The sequence below is a fragment of the Struthio camelus genome, chromosome 3, assembly GCF_040807025.1.
Source record: "Struthio camelus isolate bStrCam1 chromosome 3, bStrCam1.hap1, whole genome shotgun sequence".
NCBI lineage: Eukaryota > Metazoa > Chordata > Aves > Struthioniformes > Struthionidae > Struthio > Struthio camelus.
In genome coordinates, this window is record NC_090944.1 from 9,943,455 (window position 1) to 9,953,979 (window position 10,525).

Here is a 10,525-nt window from a genome sequence, read left to right on the forward strand (position 1 = left end):
ACATCGAAAATTACACAGGCGTACACATGCCTATGCATTACTTTTGTCTTCCTTAGATCAGCTATTATCAGTGCGGCTTTGCCCGCCCGGGAAGACCCGTGTTAGCAGCGAGATGATGGAGCTCTGCATTTGCTTCTGCTGCACGGCCGTTGCCGCACGGAAACACCTCAGCCCGTCTCGGCTGAAGACGCGAGCCCTCCGAGCAAATAAGCAGACGCTCACAAAAATTGCCGCCTTATTTTGGCGTCGTTCGCGCTAAGCGAGCGTGAAAGGCTCGCAGGGCCGAGGCGGCGTGCCCCAGTCTTCCCGTGCCGCCGGCAACGACAGCGGGAGGGCAGCGAGGGCTCCCTGCCTGCCGAAGGATGTAGGTGCCGGCTCCAGAAAAGTATTATTTTGGTTGCTCTCAGATGCTCGGGGACCTTAAAAGAGAAGGGTGTCCGTGTCCGGATCGGTCCCGTGCCCGTGCCCAGGGCTTGCACGGGCCAGAGCCGAGCAACCCGGACCTGACCTGCGCTCGTGGCAGCATCGCCACCCAGGCGGGCTCGTCACTTAAAAGCAGCGTGACTACGCTGAACGATATGATGGACTCTCTCGGGGTCTTTTCCTACCTTCTGCAGCCCGTCTGCTCTCGATGGGGATCTGCCCCCGAAACGGGGAGCCGGAGGGGGGGGGGGGTCCCTCCACCTTGCTCCTGCTGCGGCGCGCGGGATCTCCTGCTTCTCGGGGGCAAAAAGCGCGGCTGCTCTCGGGATGCTGCAGCGGCAGCGATGCCCCGGCGTCTCGGTTCCAGACCGAGCGACTGAGCCCAATTCGGGTTTAGACGCGGGGCATTTTGGGTGCCAGGAGGAACGCATTTCTAGGGGCTGGTGTCAGGGTGTTTTAGGAAGGGCGTCATCGTCAAAGCCAGGTGCCCGGGCGCTCGGCTGGCCCGCGCGCCCCGGCTTCCCCGTTTGACCCCTCGACGCGAAGGGGTGATGTCACCGAAATAACTGTTTACGGTCTCCCCGGCGGGCTAAATTTGTAGCGTTTCAGATGATTTGTGGGAGGCTGGGAGGGAGTCGGGGCGTGAAAGACGAACCCGGCGTTAACCGGGGCTCGTCCGCGCTTCGGCGTTGCGTGTCGAGATGACGGCGCTGTCCAGGAAGAGCGGAGGGGGGGGGGGGAGAAAAAAAAAAGGAAAACACGGGACTCTTGTTCCTTTTCTTAGCCTAGGCCATTTAATCGAGCTCGTTGCTTACCCAGGACATTAGGAAAGGCTTTTCCCCTGGAACCTGATTAGATTTCCCAATAAAACTCCCACTCACGCTGCTGCTGCTAGGGCATGTGTTGCTTTGCGGTTCAGGCAGGCGCACGGCGTACAAGTGAACGGGAAAAAAAGAGCTAAACGTGGCTGGGATGTGGAAAGGCCTTTCCGTGCCGCGTGGAGCCCCCCCATCCTCGCCCTTTGGGAGGCAAAGGGCAGAGCGCTGCACGGGGCACCGGCCGCGGCGGGACGCGGGAAACGAGGGAGAGGTTTTTCCCGCGCCTTCCCTCCCGCCTCCGCGCCGGAGCATCTCGCGGCGGAGAGGTGGGGAAGAAAACAAACAACGGGGATAAAATTGCGGCCCGCGAGTAGCCGCGCGCCCCTGCTCGCTGGCGGGGTCGGCTCCCCCCCCGGCTTTGTCCGCCGCCTGCCCACCTCGCCGCCGCCTTCGTCCCAAGGGTCGCGCCCGAGCCGCTGCCTTCGCCCCCATCACCCGACCGGGGGGGGGGGGGGGGGGCCGGAGCCCGGCAGGTTTTTAAGCTTTAGGTTTACCCCGGGCTGCCAACGGAGGAGGAGGAGGGAAGGAGGTAGGAGGGGGAAGGCTGATGTGCTCGGAAGAAAATCGTGCCACCTCCTCCTCCGCCCCGTAGCGAAAACTAAAAACGCCTCCGTCCACCCCCTCCCGGGCCGTTTCCCTGCCCAAAGCGTCCGCCCAGGAGAAGAGGGGCCGATTTTGCAGCTCATCTCAGGGGGCGAAGGTCTTGGAGAAAGCCCGGCCTGATTTATGCCGGGGCTGGCGATGTTTCTCGGGATTAATATTAATAAGAGGCTCCTACCCCTCCTGGGCAGCCCACGGCCGCGGAGCTGGGCCCGGGGGAGCCAGCTGGGCCCCGGCGGAGTCGGGATGGGGCGCGAGGCCTCCTGCCTTCGGGCGCTCGCCGCTCGCCTCTCTTAGGCCCGGCCGTTTGACAAGCAAGAAACGGGCGATTTATTTATTTGGGGTTCTTTATAGATGGTTTTCTTTCTCCCGAGCTGGAGATCTTTAATGGAAAATCCATTTCGCCAGCGGACGGGAGCGATGGAGGGGGTGAGGGCCGTGGGCTGGTGGGTTCAGCAGCCCCAGAGAGGGATTTCGGGTGGTTCCCGTGGCCGTGGACACGTCCCCGCGGGGATGGAAGGGACCCCAGCTGGAAAAGACCCCAAATCTTGGGGTTTTTTCCCCCTCTAAACAGGAGCCCGCTGCCTGTTTGGACCTCTCCGGCAGGTCCAGGACACAAACCCTAGGGTTGAGCGGGTGACCGGTGGGCTGCTAAACGTGAATATTGGGATTTCTTTAATTTTGTTTCCTGGCATGGATTTTCGTTTTCGGCTCCCACCCGGCGCTGAGCGCGGGTCCTTCGCGGGCGACCTGCCTCCGCCGCCGGAAGGAGCCGGGCGCGAAACCTCTGCGAACAAAGGAGAGGATGCGGGAGCCCGCGGCGAAAGAGCTTTATTGGCACGGCACGAGCCCCCGCGGGCTCCTTGCGGCAGCGGCACCGGCTCGGGCCGAAAGCACCCCCGGCGGGGAGGAGGAAGGGGGATGGGGGGAACGGCCACCCCGAAATACCTGCGGCACCCGGCGCAGGGGTGCAAAGAGGCGTCCCCGGCACCCCGAGCCGCTGCCTCCGCTCCCGCGGGCGCCTTCCCGGAGGCGAAGGTCCGCGCGGCGAGCTGCAAAGAGAGAGGGACCCCTCGCCCCGTCATCGAAGGGACCCCCCCCACCCCCAAGCCGGGGGCAGCTCCGCGGCCGGCCCCGGGGGCGTCGTGCCCTCCGGCAAGGCTCGTCCTTGCCCGGGGCCAGGCGCCCCCGCCGGGACCCCCGCCGCGGGCCGCAGCGCAGGGAAGCGGGGCAGGTCGGTCCCCAGCTGCGGAGAGAAGGGGAGGGAGGCGAAGGGCCCCGGGTAGGGGGGTGGCGCTGGGCTCCCAGGCACCTCTCCGGCTAAAAAAAAAAAAAAAAGGGGGAAAAAAAGGAGAAAAAAAGGAGGGGGGGGATAAAAAAAAATATTTATATATATAAAAGTGTTGGGGGGTGGTGGGGGGAAGCCGGCGTGGCGGCGGAGCAGCATCCTGCGCCGCTGCCGGGGTGGAAAGGGGGGGCAGCGCGGCCCCCCGCTCCGCCTAGGCCGCGGGTTCGAGGCTGCTGCCCGCCGCGCCGGCCCCCTCCCTCCTCGGGCTGATTTTAATTTCTTTTTACTTGCTTTTTTTTTTTTTTTCCCCCCCTCCCCTTCCTTAAGCCTCCGAATAATTCGGTTTGTGCCACCCCCCCCCCCCCCGCTTCCTTTCCTCTTTCTCCCCCCCACCTCCGCTCACACTCGCCTCTCGCCGGGTCTGTGCTAGGGGTATAATGAGGCAGACGATGGGTAATTGGGATCTTTTGTAGGGAGGCTGCATGGCCGGGGCAGCTGCCGGGGAAGGGCGGCGGGGCGGGGGGGGGGGGGGGGGGCAGCATTACCATACAAAGGGAACAAATGACATGTTTATCCCTCCGAGAGATTTACGCCCGGCCTCGCCCTGCAGACAAGGCGCCCCCCCGCCCGACACTTTTGATTTTGAATTATAAGGATTAAAGTGAGCGGGGGGGGGTGTTGGGGGGGGGGGAAGCGACACAAACAGCGACCGGAAAAAATAAAAATAAATAAAACGCAAAATAAATAAGCCGCTTTGCCTGGCCATCGCTTCCCCCTCCTCCCACCTTCCCCCCCCCCCCGGGGAAGCAACGTGAGCCCCGGTGACCCCCAAGACCTGCCCTTGCTTTTAGCCCGGTAAAACCCATCGCTGTGCGGAAAGGGGTGGGTGGTGGGGGGGGGAAAAATAGCCAGAAAAGGCAAAACACAAAAGCGGCGGGATAAAAGCAGCCCCGCGGGCAGCAGCATCCTCGCCGCGGCGGCTGTGACAGCTCCACATCCCCCCCCCCGATCCACCTCCCCACTCCGCCCGCGGCCGCCCCGAGCGCAGCCCCTGCGCGCAGGGACCCCGGGCAGGGACGACCCCCCCTCCCCAACCCCGACACACGCCCGCCCTAAAATCACCCCCCTCCTTCCCTCCCCCTTTTTGCCCGCGCCGAGCTGCGGCTGCCGGCGGCGCCGGGGCCACCTGCGCAGCGGTGCGCGGCGGCGCTGCCCTGCGCGCCCCGCGGCCGGGCGGGGGGGGGGGGGGGATCCGCGGGTGCGGAGCCGCCGCCGGCCTCGCCTCGATGCTGGTCAGCCTCGTTCTTGGCATTCACCGCGTGCCTTAATTGTATGGACATTTAAATCAAGGTCCGCTGTGAACACGGAGAGAGGGGCCTTTCCGCGGCAGGAAGAGAGGGGGGGGGGAGAGAAAAAAAAAAAAAAAGGAATAAAAAGGGAAGGGAGGAGGGAAAAAAAAATTAAAAAAAAAAAAAAAGCGAGGAGGAAAGGGGGAAAAGGAGGGGAGGTGGGAGAGGGGCGCAGCGCCGCCGCCCCCACGGAGCCCTGCCTTTGTTCTCCGCGCCCCGCGCAGCGCCTCGCCTCCCCCCCCCCCAAAAAAAAAAAACAACAACAAAAAAAAGCCCCGAGCCGCCCCAAAAAGGCATGGGGCGGGCTGCGAGGGGGTGGGATGGGATGGGGGTGTCGGTGCCGGCGGGGTCCCCGTTACCTGCCCTCCGTCTCCGCCCGCCGCCGCCCGCGCTCTGCCGCTCTTCCCCGAGCCCCGGCGCGCTGCTATAAAGGGGGCCTGGGAAGAGCGCAAGAAACCTTCCCCCGGCCGCCTGCTGCAGCCGAGCCTTTTCGCTCAGCTCCCAAGTGGTGCAAAAAAAAAAAAAAAAAAAAAAAAGGCCAAAAAAAAAAGCAAAAAAAAAAAGGCTAAAAAAAAAAAAAAAGAGGAGAGGGGCCCATCTGGCTTCTCATCAGCTTTGTCAAGTCTTGCATACGCTAAAATGCTAATGACCTAGATAGCTCATGCAAAATGCAGCAGAGAGAGAGGGAGGGAGGGAGGGGGAAAGGGAGAGGGAGGGAGGGAGGGAGGGAGCCCGAGCGCATCACAGCCCCCCCCCCCCCCCCCCAGCCCTGGCTGCCCAATGCACCTTGGTAGGTACAAGCCGGGCTTTGATTTGAAAGGTCACCCGAGTATAATGAGCCGGGGCTGGGGGGGGGGGAAGGAAGAGACGGGCAGAGCCCACCGAGACACCATTTTCCTCGCCATCCGCCCTGCCTTCACCCCCCCTTCCACCCTCAGAGAGGGTAGAAAGGTCGGGGGGGGGCCCATTGCCCCCCCCGCCTGGAAGGAGGGGGTCCCCAAAAACCCGCGCCCGCCACACAGCCCGGGGGGGAGGGAAGTGCCTTCCCCGCGGAGGGTGGCAGGATGCTGCGGGACCCCCCCCCACCCCAAACCCTGACACCCCCCCCCCCGCCCCCAGCCCCAGCACCCACCCGTGCAAAAGGAGAGAAGCAAATACCCCCTGCGGCAGCCCCGCGGCGGTGGCTCCGTCCGGCGGCCGGTTGCAGCAGGCGAGGCGAGGCGCTTAAATCCCGCGGCCGCGGCTTGCGGGAGGGAGAGGCGAAAATTGGCCCCGGGGGGGGAAAAAAATATTTAAAAAAAAAAAAAGAAGGGAAAAAAAAAGCAAAAAAAAAAAAAAAAGGAAAGGAAAAGGAGGAAAATAAAGCGCCGTCCGCGGAGCGGAGCGGCTGCGGGGCAGGAGGGAGCCGAGGTGCGGCGGGAGCGCGGCTGCGGCGGAGCCGGGCGGGCGCCGCGCACGGCGCTGCGCGGAGAGAGGAGCTGTCAGCGGCGCCTTCTCATTTATCATTAGCCAGCCCTAATCTTGCTCGCTGTCCTCCTTCGCTGATGCTGATCCACTTTCCCTCCCTCCTCCCCCAGCCTCTCTCCCCCCCCCACCTCCTCGCCGCACACCCCCTCCCCGAAAGGATTATTCAGCCAAAAAAAAAAAAAAAAAAAAATCACAGCTGCTGACTCCGTGCGCCGAAAACAAGGCGGCTGCAGCCCTCGCCGCCCCCCCCCAGCCCCTCTCCCGCAGAGATGCTCCGGGTGTTGTCCGCAGAAATGCTGCCTTTTCAAACAAGCAGCAGCCCGCCGGGGAAGCACCTCCAGCGCCGGGTGGCCCTGGTCCCCCCACCCCGGCCGCCCCGGCCCCGCTGCGGAGAGAGGCTGCTGGGGGGCAGCTTGGCCAAAAAAAAAAAGAAAAAAGAAAAAAAAAAAAAAAGGACCAGTTTAGGCTAAGGCTTTGCTTTCCTCCCTCCCTCCCCAAAACCCCTCCGGTTGCCGGTTTCATGGCTACGCTACTGTAATTATGAATTCTTCTTCTTGCGACTCGTGCGTGCGCGTGTGTGCGGCTCGGGGGGCTGGCGGGCTGGAAGCGGCTGTGTTTTGCGGCTGACATCACTGCAGTGGCGTGGAGCTGACAGCTCCCAGGGCTGCGCTCAGCCTGCAGTGGCTCCCCGGCTTTTTTTGCAGCCGCTCTGCTGACAATTGGCCGGGGAATGGCGTAAAAAACCCCAACAACAAACCCACCCAACCCCAGTCTCGCTGCGTTCAAGGTGAATCGCAAGGAGAAGAGCGCGGTTTTGTTTGTGGGAAGGTCCCTATGTATATAAGAAACACGCACTATGTCCACCTATACATCCATACGCAAATATATCTATACATCTTTATAGATATTATATTCCCGTGATCACCGGTCCTTACCGAGCGCGCTGGTAGACCCTACAACCTTGCCCCGGCTCCTGCGCAGCATAACCCCAGCTAAACCTTCGGGCAAAGCAGGCTCGGGAGAAGCCAGGAAATCCTTTATTACTCGCCGGGTGATTTCGCGTCAAGGGCATGTGCCCGCTCCCGGGAGCTCTCTGCACCAGCAGCCGCTCCTGGGCTGTTCAGCTAATTCCGGCTGCGCATTGCACCGAATTGCACGCGTAGCCCTTCCCGTTGCAGGAGCACAAATACTGACATACTTCTTTTTTTTTTTTTTTGCAGTCAAGGCCTAGCAGGGTTTTTTTTTCTTTTTCTTTTTTTTTTGCAGCCGAGGCAGCACAAGGCAGGTCTGCGCCTCAAGCCCTGCAAGTACATGTGCGCGTGGCGCCCGCGGAGGCAGGTAAGAGCGGCCGGCGCTGGATACGCACGAAGCCACCCGGGCGCAGGGAGCCCCGCAGGCACCTCGAGCCCCAGCGCAGGCGCCTGCGAGAAAGGGCCGGCGCGGGGCCGGCCGGCAGCCGCGGGCCTCCCTCCTTCGCGCCGGCCAGCAGCGGCACCGCTCCCGCCGAGTGAGCGACATTCCCGCCACCGCGCCGAACCGGAGGCGCTTGCAAGGAAATAGTTGAAGTCAGACATCGAAACATCGTTCGGAAGAGTTCGCAGCCCAAATACAAAAAAAACAACCTACCGGGCTTGTCCGTTATAATGAGAGATGACACTGGGTTAAAAAAAAAAATAAAACTTTTTCGTTTAAAAAAAAAATAAAATTCACTCTCAAGGCATGACTTTTCCTACACCTGCTTTGAATTGGGAGCGATTCGAATAACAAGCCGTGCAGCGCAGGTTTGCAAGGAGCCAACGGCGGGAGCAGCCGCCTGGGGCCGCGGGGCTCCCGGCTGCGGCAGCTGGAGGCCAGGGCCTCGCGCCGGCCGCCGGTTACCCCCCTGCTCGGGAACGCCTTGGCTTTGGGTCTCGTGGACGTACAGAGAGCTGGGCTCTTTCCCCCGAAAAATAGAAATATATTTTTCGCCCAGGCTGACGGCTCAGCAGGAGCCCGAATTCCGGTTCCCCTCCAAAACTATCACGTCCGCTCTTTTTTTTTTTTAATTATTTTTTTCTCCTAAGTCGCAGCGCTTTCGCCTTCCCCAGCGCCTGCCTTCGGAGGCTGCCGAAGCGCGCGGGCGCTTTGCGGCGGTACAGATCTGACGTGTTACTCTGAAAGCGGAGGAAGAGGAGGAGGGGGGGAAAAAAAAACAACCCCATTCGCCCTTTTCCCGCGCAGAGGAACCGAGGGCGCGGGGGGCCCGCAGCTGCCCTTTCGCCCCCTCGTCCTTCGCCGCTTCCCGGGCGAGATAGTCGCCGACGGACCCAAGCCTCCCGCTCCCAAAAACCCCGGCTCCAGCCGGAGACCACCAGCGAGGACCCGACTCCCATGGCCGCAGCTTTTCCCGGCGAAACGGGTCCCGGGATTTTCAGCCGGAGTTTTTCCCGTCGCTGCCGTGATGGAGCCGGCGGCTGCTCGGACGCGGGTCGGACGCCGCCGTATAAACCCGCGCCGGATTAACGCTTAAACCCGCCTTTCGCGGCCTTTTCTCCTTAAGGCTCTTGGCCGTCCAAGCTTTGCCGCGGGGATGCGGAGCTCCCTGCAAACCCTCGGTCCTCGGGCTGACGCCACGAGCCGTCCCCTTAGCGCCTTGAGAAACCAAACGCTGAAACGCCGGCAGAGCCCGTCGACCGCTCCAGCCGGCGCGCCGTCCGCGGCCGCCGTCCTCCCGCCCGGCTTTGCTGGGCGATCGTCGGCCGCGGGGACTCAGCCCTGGGGCTGGGCAGGACCGAAAAGTCCCGCGGCGGCGAGCGAAGGCGTTTCGAGCTTTCCCGCGGTTTAGCGGAGGAAACCCGGCTCTGTTCCCCCGCGCAGGAGACCGGCGGGCAGAGCCGCCGCTGGAAAACTGTAAAGCCGGCCTAAGGCCGTCAGAGCGAGCGAGGCGAAGGAAGGGGTTAACCACCCTGCCAGCCAAGAACGGCGAATCCCCCGTACGCTCCCCATCCCGAGCCGGGAGCATCCTCAGCCGCTGGCCCCGAAACGGGGACGCGCGGCGCCTTGCCTCCCCAGGCGACCACCTCCGCCTTCCCGCTTGACGCTTCGCCCCGTTTCTAGGGGCCGAGAAGCGAAAATTCAGCGGGGGGGGGGGGAAATCTCTCCCTTCCCATCTCTTCCCCGAAAACCCAGCTTGTTCCCGAGCCGCAATTTGCTATAACCCGGGTGAGTTACTCGCGGAGGTGATAGGTGGGAATTGAACACAATATAGTTGCGGAGGGGGGAAAAAAGAAGCTGTTAGAGACACGAGCGGAAGGAAAACGCTGTTATCTATGGCAACAGTCTGGATACCGATTTTCCCGGCGTACAAATAGAGCCGCCGAAGCCCGGTGCCTACGGCCGCTCCCGCGCCCGGCCGCTTCTCGTGCTCCCTTTCGGGTCGAGGCGACGCTTGACGCCGACGTTAACCCCCCCCCCCCCCCGGCGCCGGCAGCCATTCCCGGCCCAAACGTCGACTTCGCCGTTTCGGCTTCGCTAAACCTGCCCCCGAGCAGCCCCACTCCGAGCCCCCCAACCCTCACCGCTGTGCTCACGCCGCCGTTTTGCTGCGGATGCGAAAGCCGAGAGGGCGGCGTTTGCCCCTTCCCCAGCCCTCCTCGCCTCTCCGGCCACGCGTCTCCTAATATTTCCTATCCTGCGGAGAGGCTGAAAAGGAAAATAAACCAACCAACCAAAAAAAAAAAAAATACCCCCCCCCCCTCCCCAAAGCTCTTCTATTCCGTGATTTATTTCTGAAGTTTCCTCCGGTGAAGGGAGGGGAAAAAAATAAAATAAAATAAAACCGTCGGAAGGTCTCCAAGCCGAAGGTTTGCTATAATACATCGTATTGAAGCAAATTATACCGGGGTGAACAGAGAGGAAAGAGGGGACGATGCAGTGCCGGGCTGCAACGCCGTTACGCGTTTTGAGTAACGTAACTCGTATTTTAGGGAAGAATATACTGGGGCACGGAGGGATAAATATGTCTGGGCTATTGGTATTTTGGAGCTGAAAGACCCCCCCCCACCTAGGTGGCATTTGTCCCCTGTCGCCTTTTGCCCGGCTGTCTCGTTGGGGTATATTTGCAAAGTGGATGAAAAAAAAAATATATATATAGATATTAAAAAAAAAAAAAACCTGGCTGATGGTGTTTTTTGGAGCGGGCTGCTTCTTTCGAAAGCCCCTCCGAGGCCGAGCGCGAGCGGCCTTGAAATCCCGCGGCTTCGGGCTGGCCGGCGGCCCCTCCGGGCTCGGCTCCCGTTGCTCTCCGAGCCCCCTCCTCGTCCTCTTTTCGCGCCGCCTGCCGCGACGGCAACGGCTTCCGGCCCGCGGCCGGCGGCTTCGGGTCGCGAAGCGCCGCTCTCCGACCTACCGGCCTGACCCGTGTCGCGCGGCGCGTGCCAAGCACGCCTCCGCTTTTCCTTACCGCGGGTCTATTCCTCCCCCCCAGCCCCCCCCCCAAAAAAAAAAGAAAAAAAAAAAAAAACCCCACTCCGAAAACCTTC

At 61.9% G+C, this 10,525-nt stretch overlaps 1 long non-coding RNA gene across 2 annotated transcripts; it reads right to left on the reverse strand.

Moving 5' to 3' along the window:
- Window positions 1–1,191: 1,191 nt before the first annotated feature.
- On the reverse strand, window positions 1,192–6,073 carry LOC138066663 (uncharacterized). 2 transcript variants are annotated; one of them, XR_011139951.1, is made up of 2 exons: window positions 5,697–6,073; window positions 1,192–3,221 (listed from the first exon to the last, which is right to left on the reverse strand). It is a non-coding gene; the product is annotated as an uncharacterized lncRNA (long non-coding RNA). The 2 variants fall into 2 exon arrangements; XR_011139952.1 differs by having other exon boundaries at window positions 5,671–6,073.
- Between the last annotated feature and the right edge of the window lie 4,452 nt (window positions 6,074–10,525).